Source organism: Coregonus clupeaformis, chromosome 13 (assembly GCF_020615455.1).
Source record: "Coregonus clupeaformis isolate EN_2021a chromosome 13, ASM2061545v1, whole genome shotgun sequence".
NCBI lineage: Eukaryota > Metazoa > Chordata > Actinopteri > Salmoniformes > Salmonidae > Coregonus > Coregonus clupeaformis.
In genome coordinates, this window is record NC_059204.1 from 992,428 (window position 1) to 1,019,529 (window position 27,102).

The 27,102-nt window shown below is 47.0% G+C and overlaps 1 protein-coding gene across 2 annotated transcripts in view; it reads left to right on the plus strand.

Annotated features, from left to right (window-relative positions):
* The window catches only part of c13h11orf1 (chromosome 13 C11orf1 homolog), a 54,682-nt gene that overhangs the window by 26,472 nt on the left and 1,108 nt on the right, over nt 1-27,102 (plus strand). The window lies entirely within an intron of this gene.

Sequence of the window (27,102 nt, forward strand, 5' to 3'; positions counted from 1 at the left end):
ATAAGGCATTATTGCCCAGTATACCCTTAATGCAAATAGTCCAGGTAGCCATGATTAGCTGTTCAGGAGTCTTATGGCTTGGGGGTAGAAGCTGTTAAGAAGCCTTTTGGACCTAGACTTGGCGCTCCGGTACCGCTTGGCGTCCAGTATCAACATTTCCAAGTGAACAAAAGCAGGGAGAAGGGAGAATCTGTAGACATGCTGAGATAAAATAACATACTCTTTGCCAGAATTCAGTCAGCCTTCACAAGACCATAACATGCAAATATGTCCCTTTTGTGTTTTACACCTCTAGCAGAGGAATGACATTTCTGAGTGCATGTTATTCAGTTTCACTGGCATATAGTACGTTCTATGGATGGCCTTAAACTGCAGTAATTTATGTCTGAGATTATGTGAAGATGACTGGGCATTCTGACATCTCTGTATCCATTCATCATCATCAATAGCGTCTCCCAGGTCTTCCTCACATTTTAGTTTGACATGTTTTGTGTCACCGGGAAATGCCTCTATCAACGCTTGATACAGTTTGGAAATCAACTTTAGAGGTTTGTCAGACTGCCTTTAAATAGTTTCAATCTTTGAAGCATCTTGCTTGTCCAGTGTTTGCTGCACAGAGAGAATAAAGTGTTGTATCTGCAAACAATCACCTCAGCTCCATCACAGACGGGTCTTCCCTGGCTGCCTGACCCTGACGGGTCTTCCCTGGCTGCCTGACCCTGACGGGTCTTCCCTGGCTGCCTGACCCTGACTGGTCTTCCCTGGCTGCCTGACCCTGACGGGTCTTCCCTGGCTGCCTGACCCTGACTGGTCTTCCCTGGCTGCCTGACCCTGACTGGTCTTCCCTGGCTGCCTGACCCTGACGGGTCTTCCCTGGCTGCCTGACCCTGCTGAGATCCCCGTCACCATCTGATCCTCCAAAAATGAGGCATGACAAAGAATTACCTTGGTGTACATTTACACATTATATTATCCAAGAATAGAATCAATGGTTCAATAATTAAAATGACCATTATTCCCAGATCCCAGACTGTAGCTTTAAGCTTAGACTGCTGTCTTGTGGCTACTGTAGGTCGACCCATCAACTCAAGATGGAACTTTGTAACATTCACTGATATTGTTAATATACTGTCAAATTCCCCTGAGCTCCGTAGACTGGTCTTCCCTGGCTGTCTGACCCTGCTGAGACACCTGTCCCCATCTGATCCTGCTAAGACATGATGAGCATAGTGTTGTGTACTGACGGCACTAGAGGGCTGTGGCTCCGACAGAGATCACTGCGGCGCGATCTGCATTTTTCATGCTGCAGGCAGTCAGACAGATGACTTTGAGATGAAAATATTTTTGTTATCCCACAGATTTTTTGGAAACGGGCCTCTTTCTGTTTTGTATGCGTTAGCCTGACTATTGTATTAAAACACATCTTTTTCACATTACTCACACACTCAGAATTCTCTGCTTCAACTTCAGTATCCTCCCTCTCCTAGTTGGGCGGGAGAGTTCAAGTGAACCTAGTATGTGTGGTCTCTTTGAAATAGAGTAGGCTGCCTACATGGGTGGAGAATCACCTGGCAGTTAACTGGAATATGAGATAGAGTAGGCTGCCTACATGGGTGGAGAATCACCTGGCAGTTAACTGGAATATGAGATAGAGTAGGCTGCCTACATGGGTGGAGAATCACCTGGCAGTTAACTGGAATATGAGATAGAGTAGGCTGCCTACATGGGTGGAGAAACACCTGGCAGTTAACTGGAATATGAGATAGAGTAGGCTGCCTACATGGGTGGAGAATCACCTGGCAGTTAACTGGAATATGAGATAGAGTAGGCTGCCTACATGGGTGGAGAATCACCTGGCAGTTAACTGGAATATGAGATAGAGTAGGCTGCCTACATGGGTGGAGAATCACCTGGCAGTTAACTGGAATATGAGATAGAGTAGGCTGCCTACATGGGTGGAGAATCACCTGGCAGTTAACTGGAATATGAGATAGAGTAGGCTGCCTACATGGGTGGAGAAACACCTGGCAGTTAACTGGAATATGAGATAGAGTAGGCTGCCTACATGGGTGGAGAATCACCTGGCAGTTAACTGGAATATGAGATAGAGTAGGCTGCCTACATGGGTGGAGAATCACCTGGCAGTTAACTGGAATATGAGATAGAGTAGGCTGCCTACATGGGTGGAGAATCACCTGGCAGTTAACTGGAATATGAGATAGAGTAGGCTGCCTACATGGGTGGAGAATCACCTGGCAGTTAACTGGAGTATGAGATAGAGTAGGCTGCCTACATGGGTGGAGAATCACCTGGCAGTTAACTGGAATATGAGATAGAGTAGGTTGCCTACATGGGTGGAGAAACACATGGCAGTTAACTGGAATATGAGATAGAATAGGCTGCCTACATGGGTGGAGAATCACCTGGCAGTTAACTGGAATATGAGATAGAATAGGCTGCCTACATGGGTGGAGAATCACCTGGCAGTTAACTGGAATATGAGATAGAGTAGGCTGCCTACATGGGTGGAGAATCACATGGCAGTTAACTGGAATATGAGATAGAGTAGGCTGCCTACATGGGTGGAGAATCACCTGGCAGTTAACTGGAATATGAGATAGAGTAGGCTGCCTACATGGGTGGAGAATCACCTGGCAGTTAACTGGAATATGAGATAAAGTAGGCTGCCTACATGGGTGGAGAATCACCTGGCAGTTAACTGGAATATGAGATAGAGTAGGCTGCCTACATGGGTGGAGAATCACATGGCAGTTAACTGGAATATGAGATAGAGTAGGCTGCCTACATGGGTGGAGAATCACCTGGCAGTTAACTGGAATATGAGATAGAGTAGACTGCCTACATGGATGGAGAATTACCTGGCAGTTAACTGGAATATGAGATAGAGTAGGCTGCCTACATGGGTGGAGAATCACCTGGCAGTTAACTGGAATATGAGATAGAGTAGGCTGCCTACATGGGTGGAGAAACACCTGGCAGTTAACTGGAATATGAGATAGAGTAGGCTGCCTACATGGGTGGAGAAACACATGGCAGTTAACTGGAATATGAGATAGAGTAGGCTGCCTACATGGGTGGAGAATCACCTGGCAGTTAACTGGAATATGAGATAAAGTAGGCTGCCTACATGGGTGGAGAATCACCTGGCAGTTAACTGGAATATGAAATAGAGTAGGCTGCCTACATGGGTGGAGAATCACCTGGCAGTTAACTGGAATATGAGATAGAGTAGGCTGCCTACATGGGTGGAGAATCACATGGCAGTTAACTGGAATATAAGAGAGAGTAGGCTGCCTACATGGGTGGAGAATCACCTGGCAGTTAACTGGAATATGAGATAGAGTAGGCTGCCTACATGGGTGGAGAATCACCTGGCAGTTAACTGGAATATGAGATAGAGTAGGCTGCCTACATGGGTGGAGAATCACATGGCAGTTAACTGGAATATGAGATAGAGTAGGCTGCCTACATGGGTGGAGAATCACCTGGCAGTTAACTGGAATATGAGATAGAGTAGGCTGCCTACATGGGTGGAGAATCACCTGGCAGTTAACTGGAATATGAGATAGAGTAGGCTGCCTACATGGGTGGAGAATCACCTGGCAGTTAACTGGAATATGAGATAGAGTAGGCTGCCTACATGGGTGGAGAATCACATGGCAGTTAACTGGAATATGAGATAGAGTAGGCTGCCTACATGGGTGGAGAATCACCTGGCAGTTAACTGGAATATGAGATAGAGAAGGCTTCCTACATGGGTGGAGAATCACATGGCAGTTAACTGGAATATGAGATAGAGTAGGCTGCCTACATGGGTGGAGAATCACCTGGCAGTTAATTGGAATATGAGATAAAGTAGGCTGCCTACATGGGTGGAGAATCACATGGCAGTTAACTGGAATATGAGATAGAGTAGGCTGCCTACATGGGTGGAGAATCACCTGGCAGTTAACTGGAATATGAGATAGAGTAGGCTGCCTACATGGGTGGAGAATCACCTGGCAGTTAACTGGAATATGAGATAGAGTAGGCTGCCTACATGGGTGGAGAATCACCTGGCAGTTAACTGGAATATGAGATAAAGTAGGCTGCCTACATGGGTGGAGAATCACCTGGCAGTTAACTGGATTATGAGATAGAGTAGGCTGCCTACATGGGTGGAGAATCACCTGGCAGTTAACTGGAATATGAGATAGAGTAGGCTGCCTACATGGGTGGAGAATCACCTGGCAGTTAACTGGAATATGAGATAGAGTAGGCTGCCTACATGGGTAGAGAATCACCTGGCAGTTAACTGGAATATGAGATAGAGTAGGCTGCCTACATGGGTGGAGAATCACATGGCAGTTAACTGGAATATGAGATAGAGTAGGCTGCCTACATGGGTGGAGAATCACATGGCAGTTAACTGGAATATGAGATAGAGTAGGCTGCCTACATGGGTGGAGAATCACATGGCAGTTAACTGGAATATGAGATAGAGTAGGCTGCCTACATGGGTGGAGAATCACCTGGCAGTTAACTGGAATATGAGATAGAGTAGGCTGCCTACATTGGTGGAGAATCACATGGCAGTTAACTGGAATATGAGATAGAGTAGGCTGCCTACATGGGTGGAGAATCACCTGGCAGTTAACTGGAATATGAGATAGAGTAGGCTGCCTACATGGGTGGAGAATCACCTGGCAGTTAACTGGAATATGAGATAGAGTAGGCTGCCTACATGGGTGGAGAATCACCTGGCAGTTAACTGGAATATGAGATAGAGTAGGCTGCCTACATGGGTGGAGAATCACCTGGCAGTTAACTGGAATATGAGATAGAGTAGGCTGCCTACATAGGTGGAGAATCACCTGGCAGTTAACTGGAATATGAGATAGAGTAGGCTGCCTACATGGGTGGAGAGTCACCTGGCAGTTAACTGGAATATGAGATAGAGTAGGCTGCCTACATGGGTGGAGAATCACCTGGCAGTTAACTGGAATATGAGATAGAGTAGGCTGCCTACATGGGTGGAGAATCACCTGGCAGTTAACTGGAATATGAGATAGAGTAGGCTGCCTACATTGGTGGAGAATCACATGGCAGTTAACTGGAATATGAGATAGAGTAGGCTGCCTACATGGGTGGAGAATCACCTGGCAGTTAACTGGAATATGAGATAGAGTAGGCTGCCTACATGGGTGGAGAATCACCTGGCAGTTAACTGGAATATGAGATAGAGTAGGCTGCCTACATGGGTGGAGAATCACCTGGCAGTTAACTGGAATATGAGATAAAGTTGGCTGCCTACATGGGTGGAGAATCACCTGGCAGTTAACTGGAATATGAGATAGAGTAGGCTGCCTACATGGGTGGAGAATCACCTGGCAGTTAACTGGAATATGAGATAGAGTAGGCTGCCTACATAGGTGGAGAATCACCTGGCAGTTAACTGGAATATGAGATAGAGTAGGCTGCCTACATGGGTGGAGAGTCACCTGGCAGTTAACTGGAATATGAGATAGAGTAGGCTGCCTACATGGGTGGAGAATCACCTGGCAGTTAACTGGAATATGAGATAAAGTAGGCTGCCTACATGGGTGGAGAATCACCTGGCAGTTAACTGGATTATGAGATAGAGTAGGCTGCCTACATGGGTGGAGAATCACCTGGCAGTTAACTGGAATATGAGATAGAGTAGGCTGCCTACATGGGTGGAGAATCACCTGGCAGTTAACTGGAATATGAGATAGAGTAGGCTGCCTACATGGGTGGAGAATCACCTGGCAGTTAACTGGAATATGAGATAGAGTAGGCTGCCTACATGGGTGGAGAATCACATGGCAGTTAACTGGAATATGAGATAGAGTAGGCTGCCTACATGGGTGGAGAATCACCTGGCAGTTAACTGGAATATGAGATAGAGTAGGCTGCCTACATGGGTGGAGAATCACATGGCAGTTAACTGGAATATGAGATAGAGTAGGCTGCCTACATGGGTGGAGAATCACCTGGCAGTTAACTGGAATATGAGATAGAGTAGGCTGGCTACATGGCTGGAGAATCACATGGCAGTTAACTGGAATATGAGATAGAGTAGGCTGCCTACATGGGTGGAGAATCACCTGGCAGTTAACTGGAATATGAGATAGAGTAGGCTGCCTACATGGGTGGAGAATCACCTGGCAGTTAACTGGAATATGAGATAGAGTAGGCTGCCTACATGGGTGGAGAATCACCTGGCAGTTAACTGGAATATGAGATAGAGTAGGCTGCCTACATGGGTGGAGAATCACCTGGCAGTTAACTGGAATATGAGATAGAGTAGGCTGCCTACATAATAATATAATAATAATAATAATAGTATGCCATTTAGCAGACGCTTTTATCCAAAGCAACTTACAGTCATGCGTGCATACATTTTTGTGTATGGGTGATCCCGGGGATCGGACCCACTACCTTGGCGTTACAAGTGCCGTGCTCTACCAGCTGAGCTACAGAGGACCACATGGGTGGAGAATCACCTGGCAGTTAACTGGAATATGAGATAAAGTTGGCTGCCTACATGGGTGGAGAATCACCTGGCAGTTAACTGGAATATGAGATAGAGTAGGCTGCCTACATGGGTGGAGAATCACCTGGCAGTTAACTGGAATATGAGATAGAGTAGGCTGCCTACATGGGTGGAGAATCACCTGGCAGTTAACTGGAATATGAGATAGAGTAGGCTGCCTACATGGGTGGAGAATCACCTGGCAGTTAACTGGAATATGAGATAGAGTAGGCTGCCTACATGGGTGGAGAATCACATGGCAGTTAACTGGAATATGAGATAGAGTAGGCTGCCTAAATGGGTGGAGAATCACCTGGCAGTTAGCTGGAATGTGAGATAGAGTAGGTTGCCTACATGGGTGGAGAATCACCTGGCAGTTAACTGGAATATGAGATAGAGTAGGCTGCCTACATGGGTGGAGAATCACCTGGCAGTTAACTGGAATATGAGATAGAGTAGGCTGCCTACATGGGTGGAGAATCACCTGGCAGTTAACTGGAATATGAGATAGAGTAGGCTGCCTACATGGGTGGAGAATCACCTGGCAGTTAACTGGAATATGAGATAGAGTAGGCTGCCTACATGGGTGGAGAATCACCTGGCAGTTAACTGGAATATGAGATAGAGTAGGCTGCCTACATGGGTGGAGAATCACCTGGCAGTTAACTGGAATATGAGATAGAGTAGGCTGCCTACATAATAATATAATAATAATAATAATAGTATGCCATTTAGCAGACGCTTTTATCCAAAGCAACTTACAGTCATGCGTGCATACATTTTTGTGTATGGGTGATCCCGGGATCGGACCCACTACCTTGGCGTTACAAGTGCCGTGCTCTACCAGCTGAGCTACAGAGGACCACATGGGTGGAGAATCACCTGGCAGTTAACTGGAATATGAGATAAAGTTGGCTGCCTACATGGGTGGAGAATCACCTGGCAGTTAACTGGAATATGAGATAGAGTAGGCTGCCTACATGGGTGGAGAATCACCTGGCAGTTAACTGGAATATGAGATAGAGTAGGCTGCCTACATGGGTGGAGAATCACCTGGCAGTTAACTGGATTATGAGATAGAGTAGGCTGCCTACATGGGTGGAGAATCACCTGGCAGTTAACTGGAATATGAGATAGAGTAGGCTGCCTACATGGGTGGAGAATCACCTGGCAGTTAACTGGAATATGAGATAGAGAAGGCTTCCTACATGGGTGGAGAATCACATGGCAGTTAACTGGAATATGAGATAGAGTAGGCTGCCTACATGGGTGGAGAATCACCTGGCAGTTAATTGGAATATGAGATAGAGTAGGCTGCCTACATGGGTGGAGAATCACATGGCAGTTAACTGGAATATGAGATAGAGTAGGCTGCCTACATGGGTGGAGAATCACCTGGCAGTTAACTGGAATATGAGATAGAGTAGGCTGCCTACATGGGTGGAGAATCACCTGGCAGTTAACTGGAATATGAGATAGAGAAGGCTTCCTACATGGGTGGAGAATCACATGGCAGTTAACTGGAATATGAGATAGAGTAGGCTGCCTACATGGGTGGAGAATCACCTGGCAGTTAATTGGAATATGAGATAGAGTAGGCTGCCTACATGGGTGGAGAATCACATGGCAGTTAACTGGAATATGAGATAGAGTAGGCTGCCTACATGGGTGGGGAATCACCTGGCAGTTAACTGGAATATGAGATAGAGTAGGCTGCCTACATGGGTGGAGAATCACCTGGCAGTTAACTGGAATATGAGATAGAGTAGGCTGCCTACATGGGTGGAGAATCACCTGGCAGTTAACTGGAATATGAGATAAAGTAGGCTGCCTACATGGGTGGAGAATCACCTGGCAGTTAACTGGATTATGAGATAGAGTAGGCTGCCTACATGGGTGGAGAATCACCTGGCAGTTAACTGGAATATGAGATAGAGTAGGCTGCCTACATGGGTGGAAAATCACCTGGCAGTTAACTGGAATATGAGATAGAGTAGGCTGCCTACATGGGTAGAGAATCACCTGGCAGTTAACTGGAATATGAGATAGAGTAGGCTGCCTACATGGGTGGAGAATCACATGGCAGTTAACTGGAATATGAGATAGAGTAGGCTGCCTACATGGGTGGAGAATCACATGGCAGTTAACTGGAATATGAGATAGAGTAGGCTGCCTACATGGGTGGAGAATCACATGGCAGTTAACTGGAATATGAGATAGAGTAGGCTGCCTACATGGGTGGAGAATCACATGGCAGTTAACTGGAATATGAGATAGAGTAGGCTGCCTACATGGGTGGAGAATCACATGGCAGTTAACTGGAATATGAGATAGAGTAGGCTGCCTACATGGGTGGAGAATCACCTGGCAGTTAACTGGAATATGAGATAGAGTAGGCTGCCTACATGGGTGGAGAATCACCTGGCAGTTAACTGGAATATGAGATAGAGTAGGCTGCCTACATGGGTGGAGAATCACCTGGCAGTTAACTGGAATATGAGATAAAGTTGGCTGCCTACATGGGTGGAGAATCACCTGGCAGTTAACTGGAATATGAGATAGAGTAGGCTGCCTACATGGGTGGAGAATCACCTGGCAGTTAACTGGAATATGAGATAGAGTAGGCTGCCTACATGGGTGGAGAATCACCTGGCAGTTAACTGGAATATGAGATAGAGTAGGCTGCCTACATGGGTGGAGAGTCACCTGGCAGTTAACTGGAATATGAGATAGAGTAGGCTGCCTACATGGGTGGAGAATCACCTGGCAGTTAACTGGAATATGAGATAAAGTAGGCTGCCTACATGGGTGGAGAATCACCTGGCAGTTAACTGGATTATGAGATAGAGTAGGCTGCCTACATGGGTGGAGAATCAACTGGCAGTTAACTGGAATATGAGATAGAGTAGGCTGCCTACATGGGTGGAGAATCACCTGGCAGTTAACTGGAATATGAGATAGAGTAGGCTGCCTACATGGGTGGAGAATCACCTGGCAGTTAACTGGAATATGAGATAGAGTAGGCTGCCTACATGGGTGGAGAATCACATGGCAGTTAACTGGAATATGAGATAGAGTAGGCTGCCTACATGGGTGGAGAATCACATGGCAGTTAACTGGAATATGAGATAGAGTAGGCTGCCTACATGGGTGGAGAATCACATGGCAGTTAACTGGAATATGAGATAGAGTAGGCTGCCTACATGGGTGGAGAATCACCTGGCAGTTAACTGGAATATGAGATAGAGTAGGCTGCCTACATGGGTGGAGAATCACATGGCAGTTAACTGGAATATGTAATAGAGTAGGCTGCCTACATGGGTGGAGAATCACCTGGCAGTTAACTGGAATATGAGATAGAGTAGGCTGCCTACATGGGTGGAGAATCACCTGGCAGTTAACTGGAATATGAGATAGAGTAGGCTGCCTACATGGGTGGAGAATCACCTGGCAGTTAACTGGAATATGAGATAGAGTAGGCTGCCTACATGGGTGGAGAAACACATGGCAGTTAACTGGAATATGAGATAGAGTAGGCTGCCTACATGGGGTGGAGAATCACCTGGCAGTTAACTGGAATATGAGATAGAGTAGGCTGCCTACTTAATAATATAATAATAATAATAATAGTATGCCATTTAGCAGACGCTTTTATCCAAAGCAACTTACAGTCATGCGTGCATACATTTTTGTGTATGGGTGATCCCGGGATCGGACCCACTACCTTGGCGTTACAAGTGCCGTGCTCTACCAGCTGAGCTACAGAGGACCACATGGGTGGAGAATCACCTGGCAGTTAACTGGAATATGAGATAAAGTTGGCTGCCTACATGGGTGGAGAATCACCTGGCAGTTAACTGGAATATGAGATAGAGTAGGCTGCCTACATGGGTGGAGAATCACCTGGCAGTTAACTGGAATATGAGATAGAGTAGGCTGCCTACATGGGTGGAGAATCACCTGGCAGTTAACTGGATTATGAGATAGAGTAGGCTGCCTACATGGGTGGAGAATCACCTGGCAGTTAACTGGAATATGAGATAGAGTAGGCTGCCTACATGGGTGGAGAATCACCTGGCAGTTAACTGGAATATGAGATAGAGTAGGCTGCCTACATGGGTGGAGAATCACCTGGCAGTTAACTGGAATATGAGATAGAGTAGGCTGCCTACATGGGTGGAGAATCACATGGCAGTTAACTGGAATATGAGATAGAGTAGGCTGCCTACATGGGTGGAGAATCACATGGCAGTTAACTGGAATATGAGATAGAGTAGGCTGCCTACATGGGTGGAGAATCACATGGCAGTTAACTGGAATATGAGATAGAGTAGGCTGCCTACATGGGTGGAGAATCACCTGGCAGTTAACTGGAATATGAGATAGAGTAGGCTGCCTACATGGGTGGAGAATCACATGGCAGTTAACTGGAATATGTAATAGAGTAGGCTGCCTACATGGGTGGAGAATCACCTGGCAGTTAACTGGAATATGAGATAGAGTAGGCTGCCTACATGGGTGAGAGAATCACCTGGCAGTTAACTGGAATATGAGATAGAGTAGGCTGCCTACATGGGTGGAGAATCACCTGGCAGTTAACTGGAATATGAGATAGAGTAGGCTGCCTACATGGGTGGAGAAACACATGGCAGTTAACTGGAATATGAGATAGAGTAGGCTGCCTACATGGGGTGGAGAATCACCTGGCAGTTAACTGGAATATGAGATAGAGTAGGCTGCCTACATAATAATATAATAATAATAATAATAGTATGCCATTTAGCAGACGCTTTTATCCAAAGCAACTTACAGTCATGCGTGCATACATTTTTGTGTATGGGTGATCCCGGGGATCGGACCCACTACCTTGGCGTTACAAGTGCCGTGCTCTACCAGCTGAGCTACAGAGGACCACATGGGTGGAGAATCACCTGGCAGTTAACTGGAATATGAGATAAAGTTGGCTGCCTACATGGGTGGAGAATCACCTGGCAGTTAACTGGAATATGAGATAGAGTAGGCTGCCTACATGGGTGGAGAATCACCTGGCAGTTAACTGGAATATGAGATAAAGTTGGCTGCCTACATGGGTGGAGAATCACCTGGCAGTTAACTGGAATATGAGATAGAGTAGGCTGCCTACATGGGTGGAGAATCACCTGGCAGTTAACTGGAATATGAGATAGAGTAGGCTGCCTACATGGGTGGTGTCACACTCTGGCTCCAGGACTTGTGTATTTGAGCCAGGGTGTATGTTGTTTTGTTGGGTTTTGGGTGATTGTTTTTGTTTGCATGTCTGTCACGTTTATTTCTAGGTTGGGAGTTCTGGGTGTCTATTTCTAGGTCGTTGATTGGTGTCGTGTGACTCCCAATCGGAGGTAACGAGTGTCAGCTGTCGGCTCGTTATCTCTGATTGGGAGCCATATTTAAACTGTTGTGTTTCACTGTTTGTTTGTGGGTTTTTGTTCCAGTGTTCCAAGTTCAGGCTTTGTCTCTGTGGGACTTCACTTTCGTCTTTTGTTTGTATTGACGTGCTTTTCGTATTAAAGTCATCATGTTCACTCGCAACGCTGCGCATTGGTCTGCTCATTTTCAAGACGATCGTGACAGAAAAACCCACCATAAAAGGACCAAGCAGCGTGTCAAGCGGCAACAGGATCCACCTACACAGGATTTATATCCACCCATAAAGGATTCATGGACATGGGAGGAGATACTGGATGGTAAGGGTCCTTGGGCACAACCGGGGAGAATATCGCCTCCCTCGTGAAGAGCTGGAGGCAGCTAAAGCCGAGAGGAGGCGATATGAGGAGGCAGCACGGAGGCAAGGCTGGAAGCCCGGGAGTACAACCCCAAAAATTTTTTGGGGGGGGCACATGGCTTGGGCGCCTGGGCAGCAGGAGGCTGCCACAGGGAGATGTGGAGAGAAGGCTATCGGATTACGGGAGCCATTGGCGAGTAGAGGGAGGGAAGTTGTTGTCGCACGGCATGAGAGACTGAAGTGTGTTACCAGTCCGGTCCGGCCCGTTCCTGATCCCCAGTTAAGGCCAGTGGTGTGTGTTCCCGGTACGGACCGGCCTGTTCCTGCTCCTAGCACGTATCCTACGGGGTGCGTCACCAGCCCAGCCCGGCCTGTTCCTTCAGAGCCGTCCGCCAGACCCGGAGCCGCTAGAGCCTTCCGCCAGACAGAATCATACACCTGCTATGGAATCAGCAGGAGCCGACGCAGCCTATGCTGGACTGGAGGCTCGGGTTCGTGACGGGCAGGAGCGGCTCATGCGGATGGGAGCCGCCCTGCTGGAGGTGATGACTGCAATCCGAGGCTGGGGTCCGCCTCACCGCTAGCCGCCCAGCCAGCACCATCACCCAGCCATGAGCAGCCAGATCCGTCAGCCAGCCACGAGCAGCCAGATCCGTCAGCCAGCCACGAGCAGCCAGATCCGTCAGCCAGCCACGAGCAGCCAGACCCGTCAGCCAGCCATGAGCAGCCAGATCCGTCAGCCAGCCACGAGCAGCCAGATCCGTCAGCCAGCCGCGAGCAGCCAGATCCGTCAGCCAGCCATGAGCAGCCAGATCCGTCAGTCAGCCATGAGCAGCCAGATCCGTCAGCCAGCCACGAGCAGCCAGATCCGTCAGCCAGCCATGAGCAGCCAGATCCGTTCAGCCAGCCACGAGCAGCCAGATCCGTCAGCCAGCCATGAGCAGCCAGATCCGTCAGCCAGCCATGAGCAGCCAGATCCGTCAGCCAGCCATGAGCAGCCAGATCCGTTCAGCCAGCCATGAGCAGCCAGACCCGTCAGCCAGCCACGAGCAGCCAGATCCGTCAGCCAGCCATGAGCAGCCAGATCCGTCAGCTAGCCACGAGCAGCCAGATCCGTCAGCCAGCCATGAGCAGCCAGATCCGTCAGCCAGCCATGAGCAGCCAGATCCGTCAGCCAGCCGCGAGCAGCCAGATCCGTTAGCCAGCCATGAGCCGTCCAGCCAGGATCCGCCAGAGCCGTCCAGCCAGGATCCGCCAGAGCCGTCCAGCCAGGATCCGCCAGAGCCGTCCAGCCAGGATCCGCCAGAGCCGTCCAGCCAGGATCCGCCAGAGCCGTCCAGCCAGGATCCGCCAGAGCCGTCCAGCCAGGATCCGCCAGAGCCGTCCAGCCAGGATCCGCCAGAGCCGTCCAGTCAGGATCCGCCAGAGCCGTCCAGCCAGGATCCGCCAGAGCCGCCCAGCCAGGATCCGCCAGAGCCGTCCAGCCGGGATCCGCCAGAGCCGTCCAGCCGGGATCCGCCAGAGCCGCCCAGCCGGGATCCGCCAGAGCCGTCCAGCCGGGATCCGCCAGAGCCGGCCCAGCCGGGACCCGCCAGAGCCGTCCAGCCGGGACCCGCCAGTGCCCGTCCAGCCGGGACCCGCCAGAGCCGTCCAGCCGGGATCCGCCAGAGCCGCCCAGCCGGGATCCGCCAGAGCCGTCCAGCCGGGATCCGCCAGAGCCGTCCAGCCGGGATCCGCCAGAGCCGACCAGCCAGGAGCCACCAGAGCCGTCCAGCCAGTATCCGCCATTCAGCCTGGTACTGCCCCTTAGTCCGGTACTGCCCCTTAGTCCGGTACTGCCCCTTAGTCCGGTGCTGCCCCTTAGTCCGGTGCCTCCCTTAACCCAGTGGGGTTTAGTTGGGGGGTGGTCATGTGGAGGAGGCTAGGGAAGCGGGTGGTGACTAAGGTGGGATGGGGACCACGACCAGGGGCAGAACCGCCACCGTGGACAGACGCCCACCCAGACCCTCCCCTAGACTGTATGCTGGTGCGCCCGGAGTTCGCACCTTTAGGGGGGGGTACTGTCACACTCTGGCTCCAGGACTTGTGTATTTGAGCCAGGGTGTATGTTGTTTTGTTGGGTTTTGGGTGATTGTTTTTGTTTGCATGTCTGTCACGTTTATTTCTAGGTTGGGAGTTCTGGGTGTCTATTTCTAGGTCGTTGATTGGTGTCGTGTGACTCCCAATCGGAGGTAACGAGTGTCAGCTGTCGGCTCGTTATCTCTGATTGGGAGCCATATTTAAACTGTTGTGTTTCACTGTTTGTTTGTGGGTTTTTGTTCCAGTGTTCCAAGTTCAGGCTTTGTCTCTGTGGGACTTCACTTTCGTCTTTTGTTTGTATTGACGTGCTTTTCGTATTAAAGTCATCATGTTCACTCGCAACGCTGCGCATTGGTCTGCTCATTTTCAAGACGATCGTGACAGATGGAGAATCACCTGGCAGTTAACTGGAATATGAGATAGAGTAGGCTGCCTACATGGGTGGAGAGTCACCTGGCAGTTAACTGGAATATGAGATAGAGTAGGCTGCCTACATGGGTGGAGAATCACCTGGCAGTTAACTGGAATATGAGATAAAGTAGGCTGCCTACATGGGTGGAGAATCACCTGGCAGTTAACTGGATTATGAGATAGAGTAGGCTGCCTACATGGGTGGAGAATCACCTGGCAGTTAACTGGAATATGAGATAGAGTAGGCTGCCTACATGGGTGGAGAATCACCTGGCAGTTAACTGGAATATGAGATAGAGTAGGCTGCCTACATGGGTGGAGAATCACCTGGCAGTTAACTGGAATATGAGATAGAGTAGGCTGCCTACATGGGTGGAGAATCACATGGCAGTTAACTGGAATATGAGATAGAGTAGGCTGCCTACATGGGTGGAGAATCACATGGCAGTTAACTGGAATATGAGATAGAGTAGGCTGCCTACATGGGTGGAGAATCACATGGCAGTTAACTGGAATATGAGATAGAGTAGGCTGCCTACATGGGTGGAGAATCACCTGGCAGTTAACTGGAATATGAGATAGAGTAGGCTGCCTACATGGGTGGAGAATCACATGGCAGTTAACTGGAATATGTAATAGAGTAGGCTGCCTACATGGGTGGAGAATCACCTGGCAGTTAACTGGAATATGAGATAGAGTAGGCTGCCTACATGGGTGGAGAATCACCTGGCAGTTAACTGGAATATGAGATAGAGTAGGCTGCCTACATGGGTGGAGAATCACCTGGCAGTTAACTGGAATATGAGATAGAGTAGGCTGCCTACATGGGTGGAGAAACACATGGCAGTTAACTGGAATATGAGATAGAGTAGGCTGCCTACATGGGGTGGAGAATCACCTGGCAGTTAACTGGAATATGAGATAGAGTAGGCTGCCTACATAATAATATAATAATAATAATAATAGTATGCCATTTAGCAGACGCTTTTATCCAAAGCAACTTACAGTCATGCGTGCATACATTTTTGTGTATGGGTGATCCCGGGGATCGGACCCACTACCTTGGCGTTACAAGTGCCGTGCTCTACCAGCTGAGCTACAGAGGACCACATGGGTGGAGAATCACCTGGCAGTTAACTGGAATATGAGATAAAGTTGGCTGCCTACATGGGTGGAGAATCACCTGGCAGTTAACTGGAATATGAGATAGAGTAGGCTGCCTACATGGGTGGAGAATCACCTGGCAGTTAACTGGAATATGAGATAGAGTAGGCTGCCTACATGGGTGGAGAATCACCTGGCAGTTAACTGGATTATGAGATAGAGTAGGCTGCCTACATGGGTGGAGAATCACCTGGCAGTTAACTGGAATATGAGATAGAGTAGGCTGCCTACATGGGTGGAGAATCACCTGGCAGTTAACTGGAATATGAGATAGAGTAGGCTGCCTACATGGGTGGAGAATCACCTGGCAGTTAACTGGAATATGAGATAGAGTAGGCTGCCTACATGGGTGGAGAATCACATGGCAGTTAACTGGAATATGAGATAGAGTAGGCTGCCTACATGGGTGGAGAATCACATGGCAGTTAACTGGAATATGAGATAGAGTAGGCTGCCTACATGGGTGGAGAATCACATGGCAGTTAACTGGAATATGAGATAGAGTAGGCTGCCTACATGGGTGGAGAATCACCTGGCAGTTAACTGGAATATGAGATAGAGTAGGCTGCCTACATGGGTGAGAGAATCACATGGCAGTTAACTGGAATATGTAATAGAGTAGGCTGCCTACATGGGTGGAGAATCACCTGGCAGTTAACTGGAATATGAGATAGAGTAGGCTGCCTACATGGGTGGAGAATCACCTGGCAGTTAACTGGAATATGAGATAGAGTAGGCTGCCTACATGGGTGGAGAATCACCTGGCAGTTAACTGGAATATGAGATAGAGTAGGCTGCCTACATGGGTGGAGAAACACATGGCAGTTAACTGGAATATGAGATAGAGTAGGCTGCCTACATGGGGTGGAGAATCACCTGGCAGTTAACTGGAATATGAGATAGAGTAGGCTGCCTACATAATAATAAATAATAATAATAATAGTATGCCATTTAGCAGACGCTTTTATCCAAAGCAACTTACAGTCATGCGTGCATACATTTTTGTGTATGGGGTGATCCCGGGGATCGGACCCACTACCTTGGCGTTACAAGTGCCGTGCTCTACCAGCTGAGCTACAGAGGACCACATGGGTGGAGAATCACCTGGCAGTTAACTGGAATATGAGATAAAGTTGGCTGCCTACATGGGTGGAGAATCACCTGGCAGTTAACTGGAATATGAGATAGAGTAGGCTGCCTACATGGGTGGAGAATCACCTGGCAGTTAACTGGAATATGAGATAGAGTAGGCTGCCTACATGGGTGGAGAATCACCTGGCAGTTAACTGGATTATGAGATAGAGTAGGCTGCCTACATGGGTGGAGAATCACCTGGCAGTTAACTGGAATATGAGATAGAGTAGGCTGCCTACATGGGTGGAGAATCACCTGGCAGTTAACTGGAATATGAGATAGAGTAGGCTGCCTACATGGGTGGAGAATCACCTGGCAGTTAACTGGAATATGAGATAGAGTAGGCTGCCTACATGGGTGGAGAATCACATGGCAGTTAACTGGAATATGAGATAGAGTAGGCTGCCTACATGGGTGGAGAATCACATGGCAGTTAACTGGAATATGAGATAGAGTAGGCTGCCTACATGGGTGGAGAATCACATGGCAGTTAACTGGAATATGAGATAGAGTAGGCTGCCTACATGGGTGGAGAATCACCTGGCAGTTAACTGGAATATGAGATAGAGTAGGCTGCCTACATGGGTAGAGAATCACATGGCAGTTAACTGGAATATGTAATAGAGTAGGCTGCCTACATGGGTGGAGAATCACCTGGCAGTTAACTGGAATATGAGATAGAGTAGGCTGCCTACATGGGTGGAGAATCACCTGGCAGTTAACTGGAATATGAGATAGAGTAGGCTGCCTACATGGGTGGAGAATCACCTGGCAGTTAACTGGAATATGAGATAGAGTAGGCTGCCTACATGGGTGGAGAAACACATGGCAGTTAACTGGAATATGAGATAGAGTAGGCTGCCTACATGGGGTGGAGAATCACCTGGCAGTTAACTGGAATATGAGATAGAGTAGGCTGCCTACATAATAATATAATAATAATAATAATAGTATGCCATTTAGCAGACGCTTTTATCCAAAGCAACTTACAGTCATGCGTGCATACATTTTTGTGTATGGGTGATCCCGGGGATCGGACCCACTACCTTGGCGTTACAAGTGCCGTGCTCTACCAGCTGAGCTACAGAGGACCACATGGGTGGAGAATCACCTGGCAGTTAACTGGAATATGAGATAAAGTTGGCTGCCTACATGGGTGGAGAATCACCTGGCAGTTAACTGGAATATGAGATAGAGTAGGCTGCCTACATGGGTGGAGAATCACCTGGCAGTTAACTGGAATATGAGATAGAGTAGGCTGCCTACATGGGTGGAGAATCACCTGGCAGTTAACTGGATTATGAGATAGAGTAGGCTGCCTACATGGGTGGAGAATCACCTGGCAGTTAACTGGAATATGAGATAGAGTAGGCTGCCTACATGGGTGGAGAATCACCTGGCAGTTAACTGGAATATGAGATAGAGTAGGCTGCCTACATGGGTGGAGAATCACCTGGCAGTTAACTGGAATATGAGATAGAGTAGGCTGCCTACATGGGTGGAGAATCACATGGCAGTTAACTGGAATATGAGATAGAGTAGGCTGCCTACATGGGTGGAGAATCACATGGCAGTTAACTGGAATATGAGATAGAGTAGGCTGCCTACATGGGTGGAGAATCACATGGCAGTTAACTGGAATATGAGATAGAGTAGGCTGCCTACATGGGTGGAGAATCACCTGGCAGTTAACTGGAATATGAGATAGAGTAGGCTGCCTACATGGGTGGAGAATCACATGGCAGTTAACTGGAATATGTAATAGAGTAGGCTGCCTACATGGGTGGAGAATCACCTGGCAGTTAACTGGAATATGAGATAGAGTAGGCTGCCTACATGGGTGGAGAATCACCTGGCAGTTAACTGGAATATGAGATAGAGTAGGCTGCCTACATGGGTGGAGAATCACCTGGCAGTTAACTGGAATATGAGATAGAGTAGGCTGCCTACATGGGTGGAGAAACACATGGCAGTTAACTGGAATATGAGATAGATTAGGCTGCCTACATGGGGTGGAGAATCACCTGGCAGTTAACTGGAATATGAGATAGAGTAGGCTGCCTACATAATAATATAATAATAATAATAATAGTATGCCATTTAGCAGACGCTTTTATCCAAAGCAACTTACAGTCATGCGTGCATACATTTTTGTGTATGGGTGATCCCGGGGATCGGACCCACTACCTTGGCGTTACAAGTGCCGTGCTCTACCAGCTGAGCTACAGAGGACCACATGGGTGGAGAATCACCTGGCAGTTAACTGGAATATGAGATAAAGTTGGCTGCCTACATGGGTGGAGAATCACCTGGCAGTTAACTGGAATATGAGATAGAGTAGGCTGCCTACATGGGTGGAGAATCACCTGGCAGTTAACTGGAATATGAGATAGAGTAGGCTGCCTACATGGGTGGAGAATCACCTGGCAGTTAACTGGATTATGAGATAGAGTAGGCTGCCTACATGGGTGGAGAATCACCTGGCAGTTAACTGGAATATGAGATAGAGTAGGCTGCCTACATGGGTGGAGAATCACCTGGCAGTTAACTGGAATATGAGATAGAGTAGGCTGCCTACATGGGTGGAGAATCACCTGGCAGTTAACTGGAATATGAGATAGAGTAGGCTGCCTACATGGGTGGAGAATCACATGGCAGTTAACTGGAATATGAGATAGAGTAGGCTGCCTACATGGGTGGAGAATCACATGGCAGTTAACTGGAATATGAGATAGAGTAGGCTGCCTACATGGGTGGAGAATCACATGGCAGTTAACTGGAATATGAGATAGAGTAGGCTGCCTACATGGGTGGAGAATCACCTGGCAGTTAACTGGAATATGAGATAGAGTAGGCTGCCTACATGGGTGGAGAATCACATGGCAGTTAACTGGAATATGTAATAGAGTAGGCTGCCTACATGGGTGGAGAATCACCTGGCAGTTAACTGGAATATGAGATAGAGTAGGCTGCCTACATGGGTGGAGAATCACCTGGCAGTTAACTGGAATATGAGATAGAGTAGGCTGCCTACATGGGTGGAGAATCACCTGGCAGTTAACTGGAATATGAGATAGAGTAGGCTGCCTACATGGGTGGAGAAACACATGGCAGTTAACTGGAATATGAGATAGAGTAGGCTGCCTACATGGGGTGGAGAATCACCTGGCAGTTAACTGGAATATGAGATAGAGTAGGCTGCCTACATAATAATATAATAATAATAATAATAGTATGCCATTTAGCAGACGCTTTTATCCAAAGCAACTTACAGTCATGCGTGCATACATTTTTGTGTATGGGTGATCCCGGGGATCGGACCCACTACCTTGGCGTTACAAGTGCCGTGCTCTACCAGCTGAGCTACAGAGGACCACATGGGTGGAGAATCACCTGGCAGTTAACTGGAATATGAGATAAAGTTGGCTGCCTACATGGGTGGAGAATCACCTGGCAGTTAACTGGAATATGAGATAGAGTAGGCTGCCTACATGGGTGGAGAATCACCTGGCAGTTAACTGGAATATGAGATAGAGTAGGCTGCCTACATGGGTGGAGAATCACCTGGCAGTTAACTGGATTATGAGATAGAGTAGGCTGCCTACATGGGTGGAGAATCACCTGGCAGTTAACTGGAATATGAGATAGAGTAGGCTGCCTACATGGGTGGAGAATCACCTGGCAGTTAACTGGAATATGAGATAGAGTAGGCTGCCTACATGGGTGGAGAATCACCTGGCAGTTAACTGGAATATAAGATAGAGTAGGCTGCCTACATGGGTGGAGAATCACATGGCAGTTAACTGGAATATGAGATAGAGTAGGCTGCCTACATGGGTGGAGAATCACATGGCAGTTAACTGGAATATGAGATAGAGTAGGCTGCCTACATGGGTGGAGAATCACATGGCAGTTAACTGGAATATGAGATAGAGTAGGCTGCCTACATGGGTGGAGAATCACCTGGCAGTTAACTGGAATATGAGATAGAGTAGGCTGCCTACATGGGTGGAGAATCACATGGCAGTTAACTGGAATATGTAATAGAGTAGGCTGCCTACATGGGTGGAGAATCACCTGGCAGTTAACTGGAATATGAGATAGAGTAGGCTGCCTACATGGGTGGAGAATCACCTGGCAGTTAACTGGAATATGAGATAGAGTAGGCTGCCTACATGGGTGGAGAATCACCTGGCAGTTAACTGGAATATGAGATAGAGTAGGCTGCCTACATGGGTGGAGAAACACATGGCAGTTAACTGGAATATGAGATAGAGTAGGCTGCCTACATGGGGTGGAGAATCACCTGGCAGTTAACTGGAATATGAGATAGAGTAGGCTGCCTACATAATAAATAATAATAATAATAATAGTATGCCATTTAGCAGACGCTTTTATCCAAAGCAACTTACAGTCATGCGTGCATACATTTTTGTGTATGGGTGATCCCGGGGATCGGACCCACTACCTTGGCGTTACAAGTGCCGTGCTCTACCAGCTGAGCTACAGAGGACCACATGGGTGGAGAATCACCTGGCAGTTAACTGGAATATGAGATAAAGTTGGCTGCCTACATGGGTGGAGAATCACCTGGCAGTTAACTGGAATATGAGATAGAGTAGGCTGCCTACATGGGTGGAGAATCACCTGGCAGTTAACTGGAATATGAGATAGAGTAGGCTGCCTACATGGGTGGAGAATCACCTGGCAGTTAACTTGAATTTGAAATGAACTTAAATATGATTAGATTGTTGTTTACTACAGTGTCTGTAAAAAAATATTGATAATGGAAAGAAGTGGAGGTCACTCAACCAACGTGAGTCGAAGTACAATCTATATATTTTTTTTATCTTTGTTGAAAAGGAAAAGGCACAACGTGCACATAGGTTAGGTTACTATGGTGAGCATAGGTTAGGTTACTATGGTGAGCATAGGTTAGGTTACTATGGTGAGCATAGGTTAGGTTACTATGGTGAGCATAGGTTAGGTTAATATGGTGAGCATAGGTTAGTCTACTATGGTGAGCATAGGTTAGGTTACTATGGTGAGCATAGGTTAGTTACTATGGTGAGCATAGGTTAGGTTACTATGGTGAGCATAGGTTAGGTTACTATGGTGAGCATAGGTTAGGTTACTATGGTGAGCATAGGTTAGTCTACTATGGTGATCATAGGTTAGTCTACTATGGTGAGCATAGGTTAGGTTACTATGGTGAGCATAGGTTAGTCTACTATGGTGAGCATAGGTTAGGTTACTATGGTGAGCATAGGTTAGGTTACTATGGTGAGCATAGGTTAGGTTACTATGGTGAGCATAGGTTAGTCTACTATGGTGATCATAGGTTAGGTTACTATGGTGAGCATAGGTTAGGTTACTATGGTGAGCATAGGTTAGGTTACTATGGTGAGCATAGGTTAGGTTACTAGGGTGAGCATAGGTTAGGTTACTATGGTGAGCATAGGTTAGGTTACTATGGTGAGCATAGGTTAGGTTACTATGGTGAGCATAGGTTAGGTTACTATGGTGAGCATAGGTTTGGTTACTATGGTGAGCATAGGTTAGGTTACTATGGTGAGCATAGGTTAGTCTACTATGGTGAGCATAGGTTAGTCTACTATGGTGAGCATAGGTTAGGTTACTATGGTGAGCATAGGTTTGGTTACTATGGTGAGCATAGGTTAGTCTACTATGGTGAGCATAGGTTAGTCTACTATGGTGAGCATAGGTTAGGTTACTATGGTGAGCATAGGTTAGGTTACTATGGTGAGCATAGGTTTGGTTACTATGGTGAGCATAGGTTAGGATACTATGGTGAGCATAGGTTAGGTTACTATGGTGAGCATAGGTTAGGTTACTATGGTGAGCATAGGTTAGGTTACTATGGTGAGCATAGGTTAGGTTACTATGGTGAGCATAGGTTAGGTTACTATGGTGAGCATAGGTTAGGTTACTATGGTGAGCATAGATTAGTCTACTATGGTGAGCATAGGTTAGTCTACTATGGTGAGCATAGGTTAGGTTACTATGGTGAGCATAGGTCAGGTTACTATGGTGAGCATAGGTTAGGTTACTATGGTGATCATAGGTTAGTGTACTATGGTGAGCATAGGTTAGGTTACTATGGTGAGCATAGGTTAGGTTACTATGGTGAGCATAGGTTAGTCTACTATGGTGAGCATAGGTTAGTCTACTATGGTGAGCATAGGTTAGGTTACTATGGTGAGCATAGGTCAGGTTACTATGGTGAGCATAGGTTAGGTTACTATGGTGATCATAGGTTAGTCTACTATGGTGAGCATAGGTTAGTCTACTATGGTGAGCATAGGTTAGTTTACTATGGTGAGCATAGGTTAGTCTACTATGGTGAGCATAGGTTAGGTTACTATGGTGAGCATAGGTTAGGTTACTATGGTGAGCATAGGTTAGGTTACTATGGTGAGCATAGGTTAGGTTACTATGGTGAGCATAGGTTAGGTTACTATGGTGAGCATAGGTTAGTCTACTATGGTGAGCATAGGTTAGGTTACTATGGTGAGCATAGGTTAGGTTACTATGGTGAGCATAGGTTAGTCTACTATGGTGAGCATAGGTTAGGTTACTATGGTGAGCATAGGTTAGGTTACTATGGTGAGCATAGGTTAGGTTACTATGGTGAGCATAGGTTAGGTTACTATGGTGAGCATAGGTTAGGTTACTATGGTGAGCATAGGTTAGGTTACTATGGTGAGCATAGGTTAGTCTACTATGGTGAGCATAGGTTAGGTTACTATGGTGAGCATAGGTTAGGTTACTATGGTGAGCATAGGTTAGGTTACTATGGTGAGCATAGGGTTAGGTTACTATGGTGAGCATAGGTTAGGGTTACTATGGTGAGCATAGGTTAGGTTACTATGGTGAGCATAGGTTAGGTTACTATGGTGAGCATAGGTTAGGTTACTATGGTGATCATAGGTTAGGTTACTATGGTGAGCATAGGTTAGGTTACTATGGTGAGCATAGGTTAGGTTACTTTGGTGAGCATAGGTTAGGTTACTATGGTGAGCATAGGTTAGGCTGCTATGGTGAGCATAGGCTAGGTTACTATGGTGAGCATAGGTTAGGTTACTATGGTGAGCATAGGTTAGGTTACTATGGTGAGCATAGGTTAGTTACTATGGTGAGCATAGGTTAGGTTACTATGGTGAGCATAGGTTAGGTTACTATGGTGAGCATAGGTTAGTCTACTATGGTGAGCATAGGTTAGGTTACTATGGTGAGCATAGGTTAGGTTACTAGGGTGAGCATAGGTTAGGTTACTATGGTGAGCATAGGTTAGGTTACTATGGTGAGCATAGGTTAGGTTACTATGGTGAGCATAGGTTAGGTTACTATGGTGAGCATAGGTTTGGTTACTATGGTGAGCATAGGTTAGGTTACTATGGTGAGCATAGGTTAGTCTACTATGGTGAGCATAGGTTAGTCTACTATGGTGAGCATAGGTTAGGTTACTATGGTGAGCATAGGTTTGGTTACTATGGTGAGCATAGGTTAGTCTACTATGGTGAGCATAGGTTAGTCTACTATGGTGAGCATAGGTTAGGTTACTATGGTGAGCATAGGTTAGGTTACTATGGTGAGCATAGGTTTGGTTACTATGGTGAGCATAGGTTAGGATACTATGGTGAGCATAGGTTAGGTTACTATGGTGAGCATAGGTTAGGTTACTATGGTGAGCATAGGTTAGGTTACTATGGTGAGCATAGGTTAGGGTTACTATGGTGAGCATAGGTTAGGTTACTATGGTGAGCATAGGTTAGGTTACTATGGTGAGCATAGATTAGTCTACTATGGTGAGCATAGGTTAGTCTACTATGGTGAGCATAGGTTAGGTTACTATGGTGAGCATAGGTCAGGTTACTATGGTGAGCATAGGTTAGGTTACTATGGTGATCATAGGTTAGTGTACTATGGTGAGCATAGGTTAGGTTACTATGGTGAGCATAGGTTAGGTTACTATGGTGAGCATAGGTTAGTCTACTATGGTGAGCATAGGTTAGTCTACTATGGTGAGCATAGGTTAGGTTACTATGGTGAGCATAGGTCAGGTTACTATGGTGAGCATAGGTTAGGTTACTATGGTGATCATAGGTTAGTCTACTATGGTGAGCATAGGTTAGTCTACTATGGTGAGCATAGGTTAGTTTACTATGGTGAGCATAGGTTAGTCTACTATGGTGAGCATAGGTTAGGTTACTATGGTGAGCATAGGTTAGGTTACTATGGTGAGCATAGGTTAGGGTTACTATGGTGAGCATAGGTTAGGGTTACTATGGTGAGCATAGGGTTAGGTTACTATGGTGAGCATAGGTTAGTCTACTATGGTGAGCATAGGTTAGGTTACTATGGTGAGCATAGGTTAGGTTACTATGGTGAGCATAGGTTAGTCTACTATGGTGAGCATAGGTTAGGTTACTATGGTGAGCATAGGTTAGGTTACTATGGTGAGCATAGGTTAGGTTACTATGGTGAGCATAGGTTAGGTTACTATGGTGAGCATAGGTTAGGTTACTATGGTGAGCATAGGTTAGGTTACTATGGTGAGCATAGGTTAGTCTACTATGGTGAGCATAGGTTAGGTTACTATGGTGAGCATAGGTTAGGTTACTATGGTGAGCATAGGTTGGGGTTACTATGGTGAGCATAGGTTAGGTTACTATGGTGAGCATAGGTTAGGTTACTATGGTGAGCATAGGTTAGGTTACTATGGTGATCATAGGTTAGGGTTACTATGGTGAGCATAGGTTAGGTTACTATGGTGAGCATAGGTTGGGTTACTATGGTGAGCATAGGTTAGGTTACTATGGTGAGCATAGGTTAGGCTGCTATGGTGAGCATAGGCTAGGTTACTATGGTGAGCATAGGTTAGGTTACTATGGTGAGCATAGGTTAGGTTACTATGGTGAGCATAGGTTAGTTACTATGGTGAGCATAGGTTAGGTTACTATGGTGAGCATAGGTTAGGTTACTATGGTGAGCATAGGTTAGTCTACTATGGTGAGCATAGGTTAGGTTACTATGGTGAGCATAGGTTAGGTTACTATGGTGATCATAGGTTAGGTTACTATGGTGAGCATAGGTTAGGTTACTATGGTGAGCATAGGTTAGTCTACTATGGTGAGCATAGGTTAGTCTACTATGGTGAGCATAGGTTAGTCTACTATGGTGAGCATAGGTTAGTCTACTATGGTGAGCATAGTTTAGGCTACTATGGTGAGCGAGCGTTGCGCCTTTTCATTTTCAATAAGTATTGATTATCCAGACCATTATTCCTCCTCCACCAAACTTTACAGTTGGCACTATGCATTGGGGCAGGTAGCGTTCTCCTGGCATCCACCAAACCCAGATTCGTCCTTCAGACTGGCAGATGGTGAAGTGTGATTCATCACTCCAGAGAACACGTTTCCACTGCTCCAGAGTCCAATGGCGGCGAGCTTTACACCACTCCAGCATGGGGATCTTAGGTTTGGCTGCTCGGCCATGGAAACCCATTTCATGAAGCTCCCGACTAACAGTTCTTGTGCTGACGTTGCTTCCAGAGGCAGGTTGGAACTGGTTAGTGAGTGTTGCAACCGAGGGCAGACGATGTTTACGCGCTACGTGCTTCAGCACTCGGCGGTCCCGTTCTGTGAGCTGGTGTGGCCTACCACTTCACGGATGATCCATTGTTGCACCTAGGCCAGGGTTCCCCAACTGGCAGCCCACAGGCCGAATTTGGCCCGCTGGTGGTTTTATTTGCCCCCCAGTTTTCTGAGCAAAAAAAAACAATGGAACTGTTTGTTGGACCTAAAAGACTGTAAAAAAAACACCAGGAAATCAGCTCCAAGTGATTTTAATTTGAGAAATCTGTTCCCAAGTATTCCCACACATAGTAGAGAGACAAGTGATAGAATACAAATGTAAGCAAGGTTTGAAATGTTTATGTTTTAGTCAAACATTGTATATGTTTGGGCTTCTTGCG